The 21,652-nt window shown below is 38.2% G+C and overlaps 1 protein-coding gene across 4 annotated transcripts in view; it reads left to right on the top strand.

Annotated features, from left to right (window-relative positions):
* Positions 1–21,652, top strand: part of LOC124145051 (nuclear receptor coactivator 2-like) — a 161,658-nt gene that overhangs the window by 19,619 nt on the left and 120,387 nt on the right. For all 4 annotated transcript variants that reach the window (XM_048398891.1, XM_048398884.1, XM_048398883.1 and 1 more), the window contains exon 2: positions 8,027–8,071. The gene's annotated coding sequence lies outside the window, so the exon portion shown is untranslated. The remainder of the gene's footprint in view (positions 1–8,026; positions 8,072–21,652) is intronic.

Below are 21,652 nucleotides of genomic sequence, written 5' to 3'. Positions count from 1 at the left end.
GTTTTATACCATGAGCTGGGGGCCGGCTTTATAAAACCTGATGAGGGACGTATAAAACCACAGGTACCCCGAGTGATACTGCTACAACAAAATTATCTTCCCAACATCTTTTAATATGACATTGTAAAAGAATAGAACAAATTAAAAATTAATAGAAAACAGCTGTTAGATTGAGCTGAGGTTAACTTGTCCTATGTCGTGTGACTTTCATTGCCTCAGCGTGTGTGTGTGGCCTTCGAAGCGGGGTATAAGGGATTTATTCTCCCTCTCAGAAATCCACGTGCAGCCTGTCTTGTTCGTAAAGGATTTATTCTCCTGCTGAGATATTTATTTCCTTCCAAGGTGGGATACATAATATTTGATCAAGATCGCATGAACCAATCAGATCTCATCATTCTGACATGGAGGTATGATAATAGATTTTGTAATTCTCATAGTGATGAACTGTGAGTAATAGATGAAATGTACCGCTTGTTATCTCTTCAGGGTTGGCCACTCACCTTGTCCTTTTGGCTCAGGGCAAGAGAATATTGTGTGGTCTAGCTTGGCTGGAGAAATAGCTGTCATGGATGACTTGTTTCATTTAGTGTTTGGACATGATGACCATTTATTTGGCAGCCTCCTGTTGTGCATTCTCCTTTATCCAGGGTAGTATATCGCCATTCTGCTAGGATGAATATGTTGGACCTAATGGCTATTATAGCTTCATTTCAAAAGTCTTGTCGCCATCCCCATCTCCATCTTATCACAAACGTAGCACTGAATTTCTCTCTCATGATCTCATCATCTTCTAAAAGCTAGTTCTGCATTGATCTACGTTCAAATTGCAGCCTTGTGAGAACGAGCCATCAATATATTTAAAGAAATCAGAAGTTCTTATTGAACTTTTATCTGGAAAAGATGTTTTCCTGAACATGCTGAATAGTATGTAAAGGAAAGAAAAAAGTCCTTATAAGATGTTCCAAGATAACTTGAGCCGACAGCAAGTCAAGTACCGATGATATTGCTGCTGGTTTCAATTGCGGAATAACTGCGTAATGTGGTTGGATGGCTATTTTTAGCATTGTATCATTCAAGCTATGGAGGCAATTGGGTCCAGGGCATGTAATATCATCCAAAACTGGCTTCCGCAGGAGACATCATAGGCCATGATGTCATGATAACTGATGACGTCACAATCAAATGACATCACTAATCCCTTTGCCACTGTTAGTTGTTATTGTTACACACAAGACACTGGTAATTCTGTTTATAAACTAAGTCAGTAGGAAGATTTTTGATGAAAACTGGAATATCTCACTTGTGTCTTCTGATATCAAATATAACAACACTTGTCAGAGTATTAAACTTTTATTGCCACTTTCTTGGTTGAGATTCTCTATGTATCGTAATAGAACGGACATATGAAGCAGCATCTGCAGCAGATAATTGTGGATGCCTGTTTTGATTTCACCAACGCTGGTTTTGATTTATCTTCATAAGTTGTAATAAATCAATGACTTTCAAAACAAAACAGTTTGACCATGTTGACGCCTGATGAAAACGATGTGGGATTCGGAAGGCAGGAATCACTCTACCACCAGTTCCTGATTCTGTGTGCGCTTGTAACCACATTGGAAGGAGCAGGTGCTTGTTAATACCTTCTCTGGAAGTCAGAATAAGCTGCTTATCCAACATCATCACAGATCTGTCATTTACCAATCTCATCCATGATGGCCAGGGTACAAGGACATTAGATTGGTAACACTGATGTTTGGGTTCAGATAAGCAGTTGCTGTCAGATTGTCAATCTGAAGTTTCCTTTGCTGAATGTCAGCAACTCACTAAAATGACAACTTTGTAAAGGAATCGTGAAGTTTGACTTCAAGACTAATTGTTATATAGAACATGAAAATGTAGGATTATAATTTAAATAATGAGAATGGAAGGGATGTCAGTGGTTGGAAAGTTAAGTATCAATATATACTCACCGCCAAAAGAAATGCGAACCATAGAAACATATGGAGAGTACAGCGTTAGAAATTGGCACTAGTCCTGTAGTCCTTACCAAACTGCCCAATAGTAAAGGTATCCTAAGGACTAGTAGAAATTGGCCCGTTTTGAGGGTTTTGCTATATGTTATCATTATAAGGACTAGTGGACAAAAACTGTTAGTTTCTAACCCTGGAGAAGCGTGTACGTTAAGAAGGGATGTTTCCAATGTGTGCCAACTAATGACAAAACTAACAATCAGTCAAGTGTTACCACAGAGTCTTTATTCTTATCACGATATGCTGCACATGATTTTCAAACTTTACACGCTAATCCTGCACAAGACAAATGGTGCACCTCGCGTCATGGATCTGTGACGTCACATGTGATGTGTTCATGAGCGTTGGTTCACACAACATACCAATATGTTCGTTTGTGAATCAAGCCAATCTAATATCTCTTGAATGTGAGTAATTCTTCATATATTAACCAACAAATATTGTATTCACATTTCTTTTATCAGTGATTGTATATTGACTGAAAGTATCCTATATATTGATTGATAACCAAATTATTTATTCTCTATATGTGTAAAGGTAAAAAATTCTTATTAATCAAATTAATGCTAAATATGAACAAGGCTGATCAATTAAATGTTTAAGAATTTTCTTCCTTCTTATTGTCCATCTTAACTATGGTAATGTTGACAAATTTATTGTTTTTTGTGGCAGTGAATTATTAATATAGTATCACTATCAATACTGGTATCAATACTGTATCGACATTTACAGTTTATTGATTCTGCGATATTGTGATAAGTTGACATCCCGAACTGAATGACAGTACACATAATACAGTCCCTATTAAACAGAGCTAGACATTTGGTTATTTCTTGGTTTCTGTCAAATCATTGGTGGGGAAAAAAGAAGTTTCAGATTAATTTTGTTAATTTTAGAATGTTGCCATGTGCACAGTGTTAGTTGTTTTGTTTAACCTATTGTAACCGATTATCCTGCATATGAACCTAATGTGCATCATTTTTGGGTTGTGAATATGTCAGTTAGCCATTTGGTGAAATAAAAACCCCAGTGCTTTTCTTTTAATGGGGTCAATGGAATGCATAACCGAATAACTGAACAGTTGGGAACATATTTGCTATAACTTGCTCTGCTGAGTTGTCTCCCTTGGTATGAAAGGCTGCCAGAACTGGCTGATCATGGGTCGGAATACATTCACGAACTGACTTCAGTATTTTTTGCGTTGACGTAAAAAACAGTGCCCTCTGTAGTGCAAAGTGTGCACACCCGTTTTTATGTTATGACTCCATAAACACAAAAACATTGCGGTCAATTCTAATAAGTAAATATGTCAACGATAACTTCAGCTAATTTAGTCATTAAACAAAAGAAAGTTCAGACAACCATTCAAAACCAGTGACACTGTTCAGAGCAATAATGCAACACAAGCCCCGCCCATGCCAATCAGGACATAGTAGTCCATTAGCATGGTTAGTTGGTGAGGCCTATTGTTGTTTTGAGTTTGTGGAAGCAAAAAGAATAGCTTGGCTTGCAAATCAGTTGTCACTTGCAAGTTTTTTATTTTAAGATGTACATGATCAGAGGCCTGTTGACATGAGGTACATACTATTGTGACAGTCCGATGTACAGACACCAGACCTGCCATGGCATTGTGGTCGCTGGTCAGGAGGCTCGGCTCTGTGCTTGAATGATACCACTATGCTTAAAGGCTAAAAATGAGACAAAGCTAAAAATGAAATTATACAGCTAGAATCACTGGCTGTGCTAAAAGTATTTCACTTGACTAGCCCATAATTGGCTCTGAGCATCACTTGCAGTAGATTTATATACGCACTATAATCAGCTGAGCTTACTGGAACCGACCAGACTAGAATATTGCTAGACACAGGTGTCGTCACATACTGCAGTAATTTTCTGGAGACCCAATCATCCAGAATCAAATGCCAAACTAACAAAATTGCTAAAAACATGGTCAGCTGTTTGATCAAACGAAAGGTTAAAATACCATCAATATCAGTTTGTTATATAAAAAGCAAAAATGTAACATGTAACATCTTCAAATGTGACAAATAGAAGTTCATGGCCTCTTCCTTCTCTCCTCCTCCCCCCCCCCCCAATGTGTGCCAACTAATGACAAAACTAACAATCAGTCAAGTGTTACCACAGAGTCTTTATTCTTATCACGATATGCTGCACATGATTTTCAAACTTTACACGCTAATCCTGCACAAGACAAATGGTGCACCTCGCGTCATGGATCTGTGACGTCACATGTGATGTGTTCATGAGCGTTGGTTCACACAACATACCAATATGTTCGTTTGTGAATCAAGCCAATCTAATATCTCTTGAATGTGAGTAATTCTTCATATATTAACCAACAAATATTGTATTCACATTTCTTTTATCAGTGATTGTATATTGACTGAAAGTATCCTATATATTGATTGATAACCAAATTATTTATTCTCTATATGTGTAAAGGTAAAAAATTCTTATTAATCAAATTAATGCTAAATATGAACAAGGCTGATCAATTAAATGTTTAAGAATTTTCTTCCTTCTTATTGTCCATCTTAACTATGGTAATGTTGACAAATTTATTGTTTTTTGTGGCAGTGAATTATTAATATAGTATCACTATCAATACTGGTATCAATACTGTATCGACATTTACAGTTTATTGATTCTGCGATATTGTGATAAGTTGACATCCCGAACTGAATGACAGTACACATAATACAGTCCCTATTAAACAGAGCTAGACATTTGGTTATTTCTTGGTTTCTGTCAAATCATTGGTGGGGAAAAAAGAAGTTTCAGATTAATTTTGTTAATTTTAGAATGTTGCCATGTGCACAGTGTTAGTTGTTTTGTTTAACCTATTGTAACCGATTATCCTGCATATGAACCTAATGTGCATCATTTTTGGGTTGTGAATATGTCAGTTAGCCATTTGGTGAAATAAAAACCCCAGTGCTTTTCTTTTAATGGGGTCAATGGAATGCATAACCGAATAACTGAACAGTTGGGAACATATTTGCTATAACTTGCTCTGCTGAGTTGTCTCCCTTGGTATGAAAGGCTGCCAGAACTGGCTGATCATGGGTCGGAATACATTCACGAACTGACTTCAGTATTTTTTGCGTTGACGTAAAAAACAGTGCCCTCTGTAGTGCAAAGTGTGCACACCCGTTTTTATGTTATGACTCCATAAACACAAAAACATTGCGGTCAATTCTAATAAGTAAATATGTCAACGATAACTTCAGCTAATTTAGTCATTAAACAAAAGAAAGTTCAGACAACCATTCAAAACCAGTGACACTGTTCAGAGCAATAATGCAACACAAGCCCCGCCCATGCCAATCAGGACATAGTAGTCCATTAGCATGGTTAGTTGGTGAGGCCTATTGTTGTTTTGAGTTTGTGGAAGCAAAAAGAATAGCTTGGCTTGCAAATCAGTTGTCACTTGCAAGTTTTTTATTTTAAGATGTACATGATCAGAGGCCTGTTGACATGAGGTACATACTATTGTGACAGTCCGATGTACAGACACCAGACCTGCCATGGCATTGTGGTCGCTGGTCAGGAGGCTCGGCTCTGTGCTTGAATGATACCACTATGCTTAAAGGCTAAAAATGAGACAAAGCTAAAAATGAAATTATACAGCTAGAATCACTGGCTGTGCTAAAAGTATTTCACTTGACTAGCCCATAATTGGCTCTGAGCATCACTTGCAGTAGATTTATATACGCACTATAATCAGCTGAGCTTACTGGAACCGACCAGACTAGAATATTGCTAGACACAGGTGTCGTCACATACTGCAGTAATTTTCTGGAGACCCAATCATCCAGAATCAAATGCCAAACTAACAAAATTGCTAAAAACATGGTCAGCTGTTTGATCAAACGAAAGGTTAAAATACCATCAATATCAGTTTGTTATATAAAAAGCAAAAATGTAACATGTAACATCTTCAAATGTGACAAATAGAAGTTCATGGCCTCTTCCTTCTCTCCTCCTCCCCCCCCCCCCCCCCCCCCCCCCATCACGTCTCCCAAACTTGTCCCAGCTGTAAGATGACCTTGGTCACACTTGAAACAACAGTAATGCCCCTTTTCACTAGATGATCTTTCATTCTGACTGCCTTAGCTACCATACTTTAACATTGTCATTGTGATAAGATGGCTTTAAAAAACAAGGTCCTCTCTGTTTTCTGAAGATTGTTTATCCTTAGTAGATTTGTATTTTGTACGCCCCTTCCTGATTTTCTAATGAATTTGTTTTTGTCATTTTCGTCCATTCTTTGTTGAAACTAAACAAGTCAGTGTCCTGCAATCCATTCAAAGCATCACCTACTGGGCCGTCTTGTAAACATTAATATGTCAGTGTTTCAGTGAAGATTGTAGAATGGAATTAGAAGATCATGGGTGATCTAAAGTTAATAACTCACATGGGGTTTGTGCTCTTCTTGACGTCATAATTGTGAGCCGTCTTGTTACACGTTGGAGCTATTTCCGTGATGCTGAAGGTTAGCAGTTGGATGGGGTGGCACAACACAAGACTTTGTAGTCTGAACCTGTATATTTCTTGTCATGCCCTGTGATCAGTTGTTATATATAGTTCATTGTATACCCACTCATTTAGGGATGGTATTTAGTATTAAGTATTTTAAGACAGATAATTTTTCTGCGGTGTTGTGTTGGACAAACATTTCTGAAGGAAAGTCATTTTGAATCTCTCACATAATGTCTGAAGCAGCAAGATGCTATACACGTTATGAACTACAAAAGTTCTACTTGGTTAATTCTGACGATGGACTGATGGATTTTTGTTCTTCTAACAGGCTGTGAAATTAATGTAAATCTGCAAGTCCTAGACTAGTAAAGTTCAAGTGAAAAGTCCTTGTGGACTATCACGTTTACCATCAGGTAGATGACACCTCTGTAGCGGATCATTTTTGTGGATTAGTGAAAATAGAAATTAATTTCTAACTGTGCCTAAATATTGGTCATTGGTCCACTGTACACATGGTACCCAGAAACACTACAGGTACATAGAACTGACCAGATGGGACAATGGTACGCTGTAAGCCCCCAAACTGCAGCCAGGCATCCTTCAAGTGTCCATGAACCATGTTTTATACTGTGAAAGGTATTTACTGTTACTGTTAATCAATATGTAATGTCATCAGCAGAGAATGCTGAAACAGATGACATTGGGTGTAAGTGGCAAAATAGTGGTGACAATTATATGAATGGATTCCTGAAAATCAGTGTTGACACCAGGCGTCTGATTGTGTTAAAAAAATCCAGACAAATACTGTTTGGAATTTTGTATTTAATTGCAAGTGAAAGGACATTACTGCATTTGCCAGAAAACTTGTAAGACTGTCTTTCTTGATTTGGAAATATGACCGGCACAATCATGACCCTGGATATATAACAGACACTCCTTGTACTATCATCATCTTAATATTGCCCACAGACATACATTTTAAATATGTTCATGAACTGCTTCCAAGTGTTAGGAGAATATTTTTCAAATCTCTATGTATTCAAGATTCCTTTTGACTGAAAGCACTTTTGATATATAGTGGTTCATTGCATCCAACATGTCCAAGCAGAAAGCTGTACATACTTTTGATAATGGTCAACTTATGCATGATGCTGTCACATGTGTGAGCAGCTGCTGCCAGTGTTAATATTGCCATTATCTGTGGCATGATTGATCTCCCTCTGCATAGAATACTTGCGCAAGTACACATGTAGGGCCCAAAATACTCTGAATCTCTATAAGCAGACGTGCTGGTCCTTCTTGGTAAAAGGACGACCTTATTATGTGGTCTTGGGTTCAACATAACATTAGATGGTAATGGGTTTCGGGACAAGTTGTAAAGATGCTTGTTTGGAAGAAGTAGATGCAGTTGTACTTGAGATTGTCGCCATCCACTCTTTCGGGACTATTATAAGATTTTGCTGCTATCTTTACTCTCTTTTGCTTGTTTTCAGGAGTCTGCCATGATAGCCATGGACCATCTTACTTGATATCTTCAGGTGAGTTGCTATGTGTCCTCTTATGTTTCACCTCTTTAACCCCTTGGGGATTCAAGGTTAGAATAGGTCCCCAACAACCTAATCTGGTCGTTAGAGGAGACTCAAAGAATCTGATGATGAGGCTCGGTGACTTCGTTGATAGCGTTTATCATCATATCCCAGCGGCGTGGATTGTTGCTCACAATATCAGTCACTCGAATGTCTGATCCTAACTTGATTATTGTACAGACCGCTGTCAAATAGCTGGAACATTGCTGAGTATGGCGTTAAACTAACCATACACACACACACATTGTGAGCTTGTTCAGTGATCCCTCGCTACAATGCTACCTTCGGGGTCCAAATAATTGATGAGCTTTATATATAGATGATTAGCGGTTTAACGAAGGTTGAGTCATAGCTGGTAGATGACCAACAAAACAGTATACATGCTCTGCCTACCTAACACAATCTATGTTGTACGTTTCAGAGTTTACAAAAAGATTAGAATAGAAGTTGTTTATGATTCATTGTGTAAAAAAGTATTAATATGCCGTTTCAGAAAAAAACACATCTTGTCCCTTCAGCGAATTCAGGTGAATAAACAGGAATAACAAACTTGGTCAATAAAATTATTAAATTTGATATAAAACATCACTAAACATGATGATTTACCATTTAAAGTGTACTTCCTGCTCTCCAAGGCATTGTTTTTTAGAGATTAAGATTACTGTGTGTATTTTCTCGTAAACTAAGCCGGAAATAGCAATCAGCTGTGCACACGTTTCCTCCCAATCTACCAGTGATTCAGTTAAAAAGTACCCAATGATACAACTTCAAAGAATTTTGATGTAATGGTCGGAGGAAATTGGTATTTTATCAGGAATAATATATTCAATGTCGTGTTATATTAGTTGCAGCTACCAATATATACTTGAAATAATAAGAACCATAAGTACAGGTGCATATAGGCATGATAGGTGGTGTGCAGGATATTTTTTCACTCAGGGAACAGTTTTGACCAGTCACTGTAGGGACTTCCTGCGCTACATGTATTTCGATTGTGAAAACGTTATGTTGACAGTTAATAGTCAAACTGCCTGAATATGACTTTTAGCGAGTCATGGTACGGCATTTATGATATGTGTATCCACGCTCTTGCAACTTAAGTTCATTTCAATAGGCATCAATAGTGGTAATCTGACCGATGTTGCTGTAAATAACGGTGAGTTGTGTGATCTACTGATCACTTCGCATACGATTTCGCCGAAATTATTGTAAACATTATTATAATTATTGAATGAAATTTTGAATATAATTAATAAGATATATTGCAAACATTAGTACTTCAGTTCAGAATTGTTGACTCGTATTTCCGGTGTTGCATGATCGTGTTGATCAGTTGATAATGTTTTCTGAGATGGGGGAAAACATTGTGTCATTGGAAAACTTGAGTTAATTAAAAATGTTAATAAATTTTTGGAGCCATGCTTTACCGTGTGCTATAACGAGTTAGTGCTTTTTTGAAGAGTGCAATAGCAAGGGAACACTTAGACTAACATTTAGTCTCTGAAATCTTATATTACACAATATCCTTCTTGACTCTAAAAATAAAAAAATTCCCTATGCTGATGTGGAATAGAGCTAGCTTGAGCTGGCTAGACTTGCTTTTGTATGCATTTCTAGATTATTATTTTTTCATAAAATAAATATATTCCACGGTCATGGTGCAGGACTAGGGAACACTGTATCATTGCTCTTGGTAAATGGTCCGTCCTTGAGTCAGTTAGCACTGATCTGAAAGCTTTTCTCCTTCAAAACTTTTGAACATATCTGAATCATCTTCTCAGAACATTTTTCATTTTCACTCTGGCTACCGGGGCGGTCGGGTAGCCTAGTGGTTAAAGCGTTCGCTCGTCACGCCGAAGACCCGGGTTTGATTCCCGACATGGGTACAATGTGTGAAGCCCATTTCTGGTGTCCCCCGCCGTGATATTGCTGGAATATTGCTAAAAGCGGCGTAAAACCATACTCACTCACTCACTCACTCACTCTGGCTACCGGAAAGGAGACTTTTGCCCACTTTTGTGATTTTGGCAGAACCATTACAATATTTTACGTTATGTTGACAGTTAATAGTCAAACTGCCTGAATATGACTTTTAGCGAGTCATGGTACGGCATTTATGATATGTGTATCCACGCTCTTGCAACTTAAGTTCATTTCAATAGGCATCAATAGTGGTAATCTGACCGATGTTGCTGTAAATAACGGTGAGTTGTGTGATCTACTGATCACTTCGCATACGATTTCGCCGAAATTATTGTAAACATTATTATAATTATTGAATGAAATTTTGAATATAATTAATAAGATATATTGCAAACATTAGTACTTCAGTTCAGAATTGTTGACTCGTATTTCCGGTGTTGCATGATCGTGTTGATCAGTTGATAATGTTTTCTGAGATGGGGGAAAACATTGTGTCATTGGAAAACTTGAGTTAATTAAAAATGTTAATAAATTTTTGGAGCCATGCTTTACCGTGTGCTATAACGAGTTAGTGCTTTTTTGAAGAGTGCAATAGCAAGGGAACACTTAGACTAACATTTAGTCTCTGAAATCTTATATTACACAATATCCTTCTTGACTCTAAAAATAAAAAAATTCCCTATGCTGATGTGGAATAGAGCTAGCTTGAGCTGGCTAGACTTGCTTTTGTATGCATTTCTAGATTATTATTTTTTCATAAAATAAATATATTCCACGGTCATGGTGCAGGACTAGGGAACACTGTATCATTGCTCTTGGTAAATGGTCCGTCCTTGAGTCAGTTAGCACTGATCTGAAAGCTTTTCTCCTTCAAAACTTTTGAACATATCTGAATCATCTTCTCAGAACATTTTTCATTTTCACTCTGGCTACCGGGGCGGTCGGGTAGCCTAGTGGTTAAAGCGTTCGCTCGTCACGCCGAAGACCCGGGTTTGATTCCCGACATGGGTACAATGTGTGAAGCCCATTTCTGGTGTCCCCCGCCGTGATATTGCTGGAATATTGCTAAAAGCGGCGTAAAACCATACTCACTCACTCACTCACTCACTCTGGCTACCGGAAAGGAGACTTTTGCCCACTTTTGTGATTTTGGCAGAACCATTACAATATTTTGAATAAGATTCTGCCAGAACAATTAACATGATTAAGTGGAATATATTTCATTTATTGTAAAATGTATCATCAGTAATTTAGAGTAGCTTTTGACCTTGGGCCAGCTACTTAATAATCAGTTAATGAGCACTTTTTATCACCCCGTTTTGAAAAACGGGGAAAAATATTTTCGCGTCTGCCTGTCTGTCTGTCTGTCCGTCCATCAGCCGTCTCCTAAACTGTTGAATATTTCTTGTTGAAACATTCTATACAGATCAGTCTGGTGGTGAACTGGTACATTATGATGATTTGGGATTTTTAAGACTTTTTTCATGACGACAAGGTAGACGGACATACTGAAAACAAGGGTACTGCTCATTTCCGGAGCAGAACTCCAAAACCGTTAATTATTTCTTGATGAAACTTGGTATACAGATCAGTCTGGTGGTAAACTGGTGCTTTTTGATAATTAGGGATTTTAGTTTTTTTAGTTGTTTTTTTTAATTTCCTGACAGACAAGTTGGGCTTTACTGAAAATGAGGGTAGAACTTATTTCCGGAGAAGAGCTCCAAAACTGTTGAATATTTCTGGATGAAACTGAAAAGACCAGTTTAGTGGTGGACTGGTGTCTTTTGATGATTTTGCATGTTGAAAAGTACTAGACAGCATTATGTTTTTCTTCACTGAATTGAAGGTATTCAATGGCAATGAACCAAAAGTGGGGTATTAGTAGCCAAACTCCATTTCCAAGTTGCACCAGACCAGGGGCTTTTAAGCTTGTGATGGGAAGGTTTACAGAGTTTGAAATGCTTGTGTGATACAATTAGAGGCAGTAGCTACCATCCAGCCAATCATGCTGGTAGTGGTTACTAATGTTTGGGGAAACTTGCTCACTTTGGATTCCAGTCATCTCAGATATTCTTTATTACCTCAGATGATATTTCATCTCTGAATATTGTGATGGTCAAGGTTGCTAGAATAGAAAAAGGAAATAATCATGATTAATGTTGAAAATGACTTAAATGTTATTATACATATATGTAAGAACATCTTGATGTATTACTTCATTTATCATTGGTTATGGGAGCGATGGGGCAGCCTAATGGTTAAAGTGTTGGCTCATCATGCCGAAGACTCGGGTTCAATTCCCCACATGGATACAATGTGGGAAGCCCATTTTCCGGTGTCCCCTGCCGTGATATTGCTGGAATATTGCTAAAAGCCGCATAAAACTCACTCACTACTTCATTTATGAAATTCAGTTATTGATGTACCGTATATGCAATTTATTTTTGATCAAAACTTAACTGATTTCATTCTTTCTCTTTCATGAAAATGCAGATATTTCTTCTGCGTTGTGTTAATGTGTATGTTATAACATCTTGTAATGCAAGTGCTTCATTTGAATAATTCAATTCAAAATCCATTAATCATCTAAAATTATAAACTAGTTTTGAATTGAAACATGTGAAAACATAGTAACATGGCAAAGAAACAGCCTTGATATCAGTGTGAACTTTACATTAAGAACCAGCTGACCAGTAATGTTCTCACAGTGAAATCTCTGAGTCAGACAGGGCCACATTTCACAAAGCGATCATTGTGCAACGACTGTCATAACACCCATACTTCAACTTAGGCTTACAGAAGTCGTATATGACCTTTAATATGATCATTCTGTGAAATATGGCCCTGTCTGTGGCCCAGTTGTGCAATGTTTACAGTTGGTTTCACTGCTCCCTGTGCACAGCCTACAGTCTCTCTGTCTGCCTGCAGCTCCTTTCACCACCTCCCATTAACTATACTAACTACCCAACAGATCATCAACTCAATAACCATAAGGAGAATATCGCAGATCTACGTTCTCACTCCATTATCTAAACAGTTTATTCCTCAAGTAGCTTCATATTTATTTCACTGTGATACCCGTGCTCGTGGGTTTCACCAAAGTGGTAAACCTCTGGGACCTGCATCACTTCGGGCTTTCCTCCCACAGTAAGCTGACACGCAGTGCTATGACTGGAATACTGTTAAAAGCTGCGTTAAACCCAACTCACTCACTCACTCACTATTTCACTGTGACCAAGGCTACTGTATTCAACGTAATTACCGCCCCACTCTGATAAGTGCCCATGGCGAGATTTGCAAGTTGATCAATGTATACAAGACTTACTTACCGTATTTATTGTGTTTAATACACACTCATGTATAATATGAACCCCTAATTAGGGGGAATTAAATCCTGGAAAAATATATCTCGTGTATAATATGCACACTTTTCTTAAGTATCAATTAAGGCTGTCAGTATGTGACTGTCTTGATCTGTCATTATCCCCCGCCGCGCGAAAGCGCGAAGCGGGGGATATAGTATTCACGACCGTCCGTACGTCCGTCCGTCCGTACGTCCGTCCGTACGTCCCACCTGTTTGTTGCCGCGATATCTCAAGAACTAAACACTGGATTGTCTTCATATTTGGAACTATGGTGTATATACAGACTCCGCAGACACCAGTCGGTTTTGGTGACCTTGATCCCATTTTCAAGGTCACAGCAGACAAATCTGCTTTTAGAGTTGGAAAACGGTGTTGCCGCGATATCTCAAGAACTAAACACTGGATTGTCTTCATATTTGGAACTATGGTGTATATACAGACTCCGCAGACACCAGTCGGTTTTGGTGACCTTGATCCCATTTTCAAGGTCACAGCAGACAAATCTGCTTTTAGAGTTGGAAAACGGTGTTGCCGCGATATCTCAAGAACTAAACACTGGATTGTCTTCATATTTGGAACTATGGTGTATATACAGACACCGCAGACACCAGTCGGTTTTGGTGACCTTGACCACATGTTCAAGGTCACAGCAGGCAAATCTGCTTTTGGAGTTGGTAAACGGTGTTGCCGCGATATCTCAAGAACTAAACACTGGATTGTCTTCATATTTGGAACTATAGTGTATATACAGACTCCGCAGACACCAGTCGGTTTTGGTGACCTTGATCCCATTTTCAAGGTCACAGCAGGCAAATCTGCTTTTAGAGTTGGAAAACGGTGTTGCCGCGATATCTCAAGAACTAAACCTCTCGATTGTCTTCATATTTGGAACTATGGTGTATATACAGACACCGCAGACACCAGTCGGTTTTGGTGACCTTGACCCCATTTTCAAGGTCACAGCAGGCAAATCTGCTTTTGGAGTTAGAAAACGGTGTTGCCGCGATATCTCAAGAACTAATCGCTGGATTGTCTTCATATTTGGAACTATAGTGTATATACAGACACCGCATACACCTGTCAGATTTGGTGACCTTGACCCCATTTTCAAGGTCACAGCAGGCAAATCTGTTTTTGGAGTTGGAAAACGGTGTTGCCACAATATCTCAAGAACTAATCGCTGGATTGTCTTCATATTTGGTACTATGGTGTATATGGCGGGGGATATTTCGTCACTCTGTGACAAATACTTGTTGGAAATAAAATATCAATAAATCCGTACAAATTTATGCAATTATGTTAACCCTATTGTTACACTATTTAAGTGTTCATTGTATATCTGGACTTCTGTTCGTAATCCATTTTATATTTCTTCTTACAATATTTCATTCAATAATGTACACATTAATTTTTTTGTGAAATCGTGAGTTCCTCTGATAATACTTACAACTTCCGTTTACGGTTATGCCCACTTTACCACATACCGCAACAGCGCCAATTCATATTATTCACAGCAACAATGATCTATAATTGGCAGTGGTGTTATGCAAAGTTATGTTACTTCTAAAAACCGTGATTTAATTAAAAACTGGATGTAATTTAAGGATTTTTGCATATTGTATCTTCAGATAATGTTTATTAAGTATGTTCAGGTAGGTAGTTGTAGTGTTCATGGTGTTTTCATTCAAGAGCTGGATTTATGGATTATTGATATATCGGTATGTTTATTCGTCAAATCACAGGTTATGTGGTCCAGTTTATTCCTCAAATAGCCTCATATGAATTTCACCGTGACCAAGGCTATGTTTATTGGTCAAATGACAGGCTCTGTGATCCAGTTTATTCATCAAATAGCTTTATATGTATTTGTAGAAGGCTTTGTTTGTTGGTCAAATGACAGGCTCTGTGATCCAGTTCATTCCGCAAATAGCTTCATATATATTCCATTGTGATCAAGGCTCATTATGGCACTGGCACTGGCACTGGCACATAAATAATTGTGTTTCTAATATATGTTGATAAGAAATGAAAAGTGTGAATAACTTGGATGGATGATATCATGTGACTGATGCCAATTACGGTAGAAGGTTTGGCTTTTGTCAAATTATCATCAATCTCATAAGCAGTGGTCTTTGATCAGCTATATTTCTTCTTTAAACCTCTTAACCTTTAAGCAAAGCTTTCGAAACATGTTACGGTAGACATGTAGAGGCGATTTCCCTAATTTGATGCATCAGAGACAAAAAGGATCTTCGGTGGTATCGCGGATTTTGACGTATATTTACTTACCACATGTTCTCGTGTTTCCTCAGATGAATTATTGACTTGCCTTTGCATGTGTTTGTGATGGGTGCCAATAATGGGGCAGGATATGCTCACCTTTTCACAAAAACCAGTTATCATTGCTGTTTTATAGTGATTCAAAAACACATGCTTATGATATAGCTGGGATCTTACGATGGACTCTGCTTTCAGCAGAGACAATGAGGGAAATAGTTTTGTCTCTTTTATTTTTTTAATTAAAATCTCCAGGGTTCACTCCAGGAATTTCCTGACATGGGCCCTTTATCTCAAAATTGTAAATATTCCTGAGGTACACCCACACTTGCCCATACAACACAATGCTAATATGCGCCATTGTCTTTGAAAATGGAGGCCTTTTTTCAAATTAAGGGCTAAAAGCAGGCCACACCCTAGAATTATCCCTACATCTCTGGGCATCTTCAAGACGTGTGTCCACCTGTAGTTATCAATAGAAGGCGAGATAGCATAACTCATGGATGGTATTATTGTAAGTATTAAAGCTGGTAAGATGGTATTACCATATACTATCTGATGTCGTCCCATGGATCGAGTGTTGTTATTTGCCATTGATTGTATGTCCATTACGAGGGTTAAATGATGCATTCTGAGCCTCATATAGAAATACTTGACCTAAAGACATTAAAGTTATATATTTTTCAACACAATCCCCTTGCACTCTGATACACTTGTGCCATTGATGTTGGGGGCCGGGGTGGGAGAGGGGGGATCCCGGGTTTCGTTGATGTTTATCCCTTGGTTGTCCCAAAAGTCTCAAAAATGTGAACATTATGAGAAAAAAATCAGGAAATTGATAACAAGTACAAGAGAATGTTTTCTGAAGGAATCTAGTGGCACAGGAAAGTTCCTTACTTGATGGAATTAATATCATAGTTTTCAGCATGGCCAGCTCCTAGATAAGGGACCACCAAGGAAGACTGATTGAAACATGCAGGACCATGGAAACATGTACCTACAAGAGGGAGGAAAGCTTCAGTATCTAGAAAGCCTTAATACCATATTTCATGGGGAGTAAGCATGGAGAGATCATTGATGTAGCTCCATGTAATCAGGACCTGAGGACATCAATACAGCTTAGTCATTGTAATGCCTTGGCTACTCTCTGCCGCCCATCCACAGCTGTGTGGCAAACGTGAGTGGTCACCTCGGTACTCTCTGCAGCACATCCACAGCTGTGTGGCAAATGTAAGTGGTCACCTCTGTACTCTCTGCCGCCCATCCACAGCTGTGTGGCAAACGTGAGTGGTCACCTCTGTACTCTCTGCCGCACATCCACAGCTGTGTGGCAAATGTAAGTGGTCACCTCTGTACTCTCTGCCGCCCATCCACAGCTGTGTGGCACACGTAAGTGGTTGCCTAGGTACTCTCTGCCGCCCATCCACAGCTGTGTGGCAAACGTAAGTGGGCTCCTCTGTACTCTCTGCTGCACATCCATAGCTGTATGGCAAACGTAAGTGGTCACCTTTGTACTCTCTACCGCACATCCTCAGCTGTGTGGCAAACGTAAGTGGTCACTTCTATAATCTCTGCCGCCCATCCACAGCTGTGTGGCAAACGTAAGTGGTTGCCTGGGTACTCTCTGCCGCACATCCAAAGCTGTGTGGCAAACGTAAGTGGTTGCCTAGGTACTCTCTGCCGCACATCCACAGCTGTGTGGCAAATGTAAGTGGTCACTTCTGTACTCTCTGCCGCACATCCACAGCTGTGTGGCAAATGTAAGTGGTCACTTCTGTACTCTCTGCTGCACATCCACAGCTGTGTGGCAAATGTAAGTGGTCACTTCTGTACTCTCTGCCGCACATCCACAGCTGTGTGGCAATTGTAAGTGGTCACCTCTGTACTCTCTACCGCACATCCACAGCTGTGTGGCAAAAGTAAGTGGTCGCCTCTGTACTCTCCACCGCACATCCACAGCTGTGTGGCAAACGTAAGTGATCGCCTCTGTCCTATTGTCCGGGTGGGAACCGGGGAGGGGTTGTTGCGAACCCTGTCACCGTGCATCACCAAGTCCTCAGATGACCACTTCTTAGTGGAGGACTTGGTTGATGACATCCCCCGACAACCATGTCTTCCTAAGATTTGAGGAAGACGTAGCTGATTGTTGATACTCCAAAACTGACTGTAGGATGCTGAAACTTGAGTCGGAGACAGCTATGCTAACTGAGCATCTCTCAATGATAGTGTGCAGAGCTCTACTCGACAGGGGATGCACTGATGATGAGGGTCTCCGTTGACCATGGCATGGCCACATCCCAGTTAGATGGAGGATGGAGAGGGCGAGTCCATGGTCTGAAAATATGTTTAAAAAATACCAATTTTATTATGGCAGAGCGGTACAACATGTATATCATGTATATAGTTGTCTTTAATTGATAACCTCAGATACTTTAGTACTGAATTTTAACACAAATATGTGTGGTCAAATAACTGAAAAAACAATTCAGGTAAGCACACACAAGAAAGAAGTGACATGTTATCTGTTTTGTACATGCGCTAAGGCATTTGGCAAGATATGTGGTGTTCCTAACATTAGGATGGGTGACAGGAAAGTTTTTAGTGTTATGTTAACCAAATTGCAAGAATATTGACTACGGTGTAATAGAGGTAGTATATAGAGTTATACACAGTGAATACTATTGTCCGATGTTTGGGCATATATCAATATTCATGAGCAATCAGATTTGCAATAGGTTTTGGTTTGGTCTGTTTAACAAACAAATGTTTTTTTATTTTTTATTCTTACATACATAACATTGGTAATAAACAAAATACTGCACTTATTCTCGTTGGATATAATTTTTACCATATTCATGAACTTTCTATGGTCAGATACCATAGAAAGTCCAAGAGTTTTGTGAAAATGAATGTAGTGTTCTGTATATGTCAGGGGGCGGTCGGGTAGCCTAGTGATTAAAGCGTTCGCTCGTCACGCTGAAGACCCGGGTTCGAATCCCGACATGGGTACAATGTGTGAAGCCCATTTCTGGTGTCCCCCGCTGTGATATTGCTGGAATATTGCTAAAAGCGGCGTAAAACCATACTCACTCACTCACTCTATATGTCATCCAGAATTGGAGATTGGAGATATCCTAGGAGATATCCGTGCAATGGGCGATCTTTGTGTTCCTTTTGATATGATATAAGCGATGGTGGAGCCTGCCATCTTATTGCATCTTCATTCAAAAATGTCCGTTTACCATGTTTACTTCTGAATATTTATAACTAACGCTTATTTTGTAATGATTTGATCAGTCTTCAAGGAAGAAACACGAACTGACATAATGGAAGATAGTGTGGAAAACACTAGGAAAGACGGTATATTGCCACAGCATTTATGACTTTCTGCATCTGAGAACAGCAAGGCATTCTGTCAGTCTTTGGGCAACATGTCGCATGGATGAAATAATGCAAACTCATCTTATTTATCCGGCGTTCTGTTATTTCCCACGACAAGTCCTTAACTATTGTGGCATTCAGATCATATCAACTCGTTTTCAAACTGCCATGGACATGGGATGGAATAAAATTGGAGAAACGCCTACATTTGCAGCAAAAAGGACATGTTTGACAGGCCTTTACTACAGATCTATAATTATTATACATCCGTGCCTTTACCACTAATTGAAGACAAAATAATGTTCAGAGTAAAACAACTGATTTTCAAATTATACTTTCATATCAACATTTCCTCTTACATCTGATTTTATTTTGTTTTATTCTGACAATATTTTTTTAGAAATATACCAAATGAAAATCTACCATGCGTCTGTCAACCAATCAGTTGCTCAGTTAAAATAAACATACAAGTCGTCATTCTTTGAAATAAAAAGAGATTTACCCATATTGTTCTGACCCTTATAAAATGTGTACCATCATTGAGTGCATTGAGTCATCAGGTGTAAATTTATTGATCCATTTCTTACAAAATTATGATACTTGTGCTTTTAAAAAAGTAGTAAATGACAGAGATTTGTCCCCCAAAACAACACAGCATACTGATTACCCTACAAGATGTTAGGATACATCAATAGATGTAATTGATAGTTGTATCTTCTTGTGTTGGAAGCATGATTATGTTCACAATTTATTTCCCTTGCAACCCATGCACTATCCTGCTATAGCTATATAATCTGATTTCAACTTTCTGACTTCAAGACACCTGTTGTATTAAGTCTGTATATTAGATATTATTATGATATAGCAAATATGATTTAAAAAGTTTATAATCAAATATGTTATCATGACATAAACGCAAGTTTAAACCTGCAATCATTCCATGTCTAAATGCATTTATTTTTGTTTTTACATAAAACAGATTACACTTATATATTATGACTGCTAAAATGTCATGCATGTAATCTGATAATAATACACATGCACAAGTATACAAAGATATCAAATAAATTCATAACATTATGCAATGCTGATATCTATTAATGTAAAGAGAAAAAAAGAATAGCATTTTTAATTTGTTTGTATGGGAGTTTGCAACATCAGTTTAGAATAAGGAAACACACAAAGCAATGTGTAATGAAATTAAGAATCAGTTTTATCAATTACAATCATCTGATCCTTGTCAAGGCAAACTGGATGTGGACACTGCAATGTTGATACAAAGATTGAAGATTGGTATGTCTATATTGTTTTTATTTTATCACATGAAAAATTGTATGAATACACAATGCCATTTAGAAAGTGGTCAAATGTAACGGACGGGACTCAACCCCCCCAAAATACGAGAATCTGTACTTAACTAAGAAAGTGTTATCCCAAATATAACATTTGTTAGAAAAATTGTTGTTGATATATGTACCCTTGAATATGTATTTAAACTAATATATACATAAGGCTCTTATGTGTCTGAAAAAAAGAAAAAGAATTTCTAATGTTAAAATTTTAAAAATGCCATAATAATAGCTATTGTTTATTTATTATCCCCCGCCCCAATGAAGTTGGCGGGGGAGATAGAAATGGGTTCCGTCCGTGTGTGTGTGTGCGTGTGCATGTGTGTGTGTGTGTGTGCGTGTGCGTGTGTGTGTGCAACAAGTTGGACTTAGGTTCTATGAGGGTGCTGTTCGTTTCTGGAGCGTAACTCAAAAACCGTTAAATACTTTCTTACAAAACTTTCCATGTTTACCAGACACATACTGAACTGGTGCCTTTTGCTATTTAGGAGTTTTATAAATTTTTATGTTTTACGTTTCCATGGCAACAAGTTGGACTTAGGTTCTATTATAGGGTGGGTTCACTTATGGAGTATAACAAATAAACTGTTAAATATTTCCTTGCAAAACATTGCATGTCTATATATAAAGCACATACTGAACTGGTGCCATTTGATATTAAGGAGTTTTAGAAATGTATATTTGAGAATTTCCATTACAGCTATTTTGACAGGGGCTAAGAGAAATGTTGGGTCAGTTACCTGGTTTGGGACCATAACGTGTTAAAATGGGCGGGGGATATAGATGACTTTGTCGACTATACGCTTGTTTATCATTGAAATGATGTAATCAGTTGTATTTAGCAACAAACAACCACAATTTGTCTATATACACCATGCACTAATTAACACTTACAAATATCAAAATGGATTTCAGTGACTTGAAATCCATTTCTTGTATTTTCAACATTGTATTATGATATGAAGCTGAGGACGTAATTTGCACGTGCCTGTTTCTTTTACAATTTCTTCAAATATTTTGTTCAGCTCTCTCAGTTTTACCTGATAAATAGTAATATTTGTGTTGCTGTCAAAATTCACAACACATACTGACGACCTTGACGTACTGCTTCGCCTAGCCGCTGTACTGAAATGCATGCATATAGCCTCATTGGTGATAATACAACATAGATATGGGTATGTATACAATGAAAATATACTTCATTTTTAAAAGTTTGATATTCAAACATCAAGGGCAAC

The sequence above is a fragment of the Haliotis rufescens genome, unplaced genomic scaffold, assembly GCF_023055435.1.
Source record: "Haliotis rufescens isolate VD_foot unplaced genomic scaffold, xgHalRufe1.0.p SCAF_1, whole genome shotgun sequence".
In the NCBI taxonomy this organism is placed as follows: Eukaryota; Metazoa; Mollusca; class Gastropoda; order Lepetellida; family Haliotidae; genus Haliotis; species Haliotis rufescens.
This window is presented reverse-complemented; position numbering and strand designations above follow the sequence as displayed.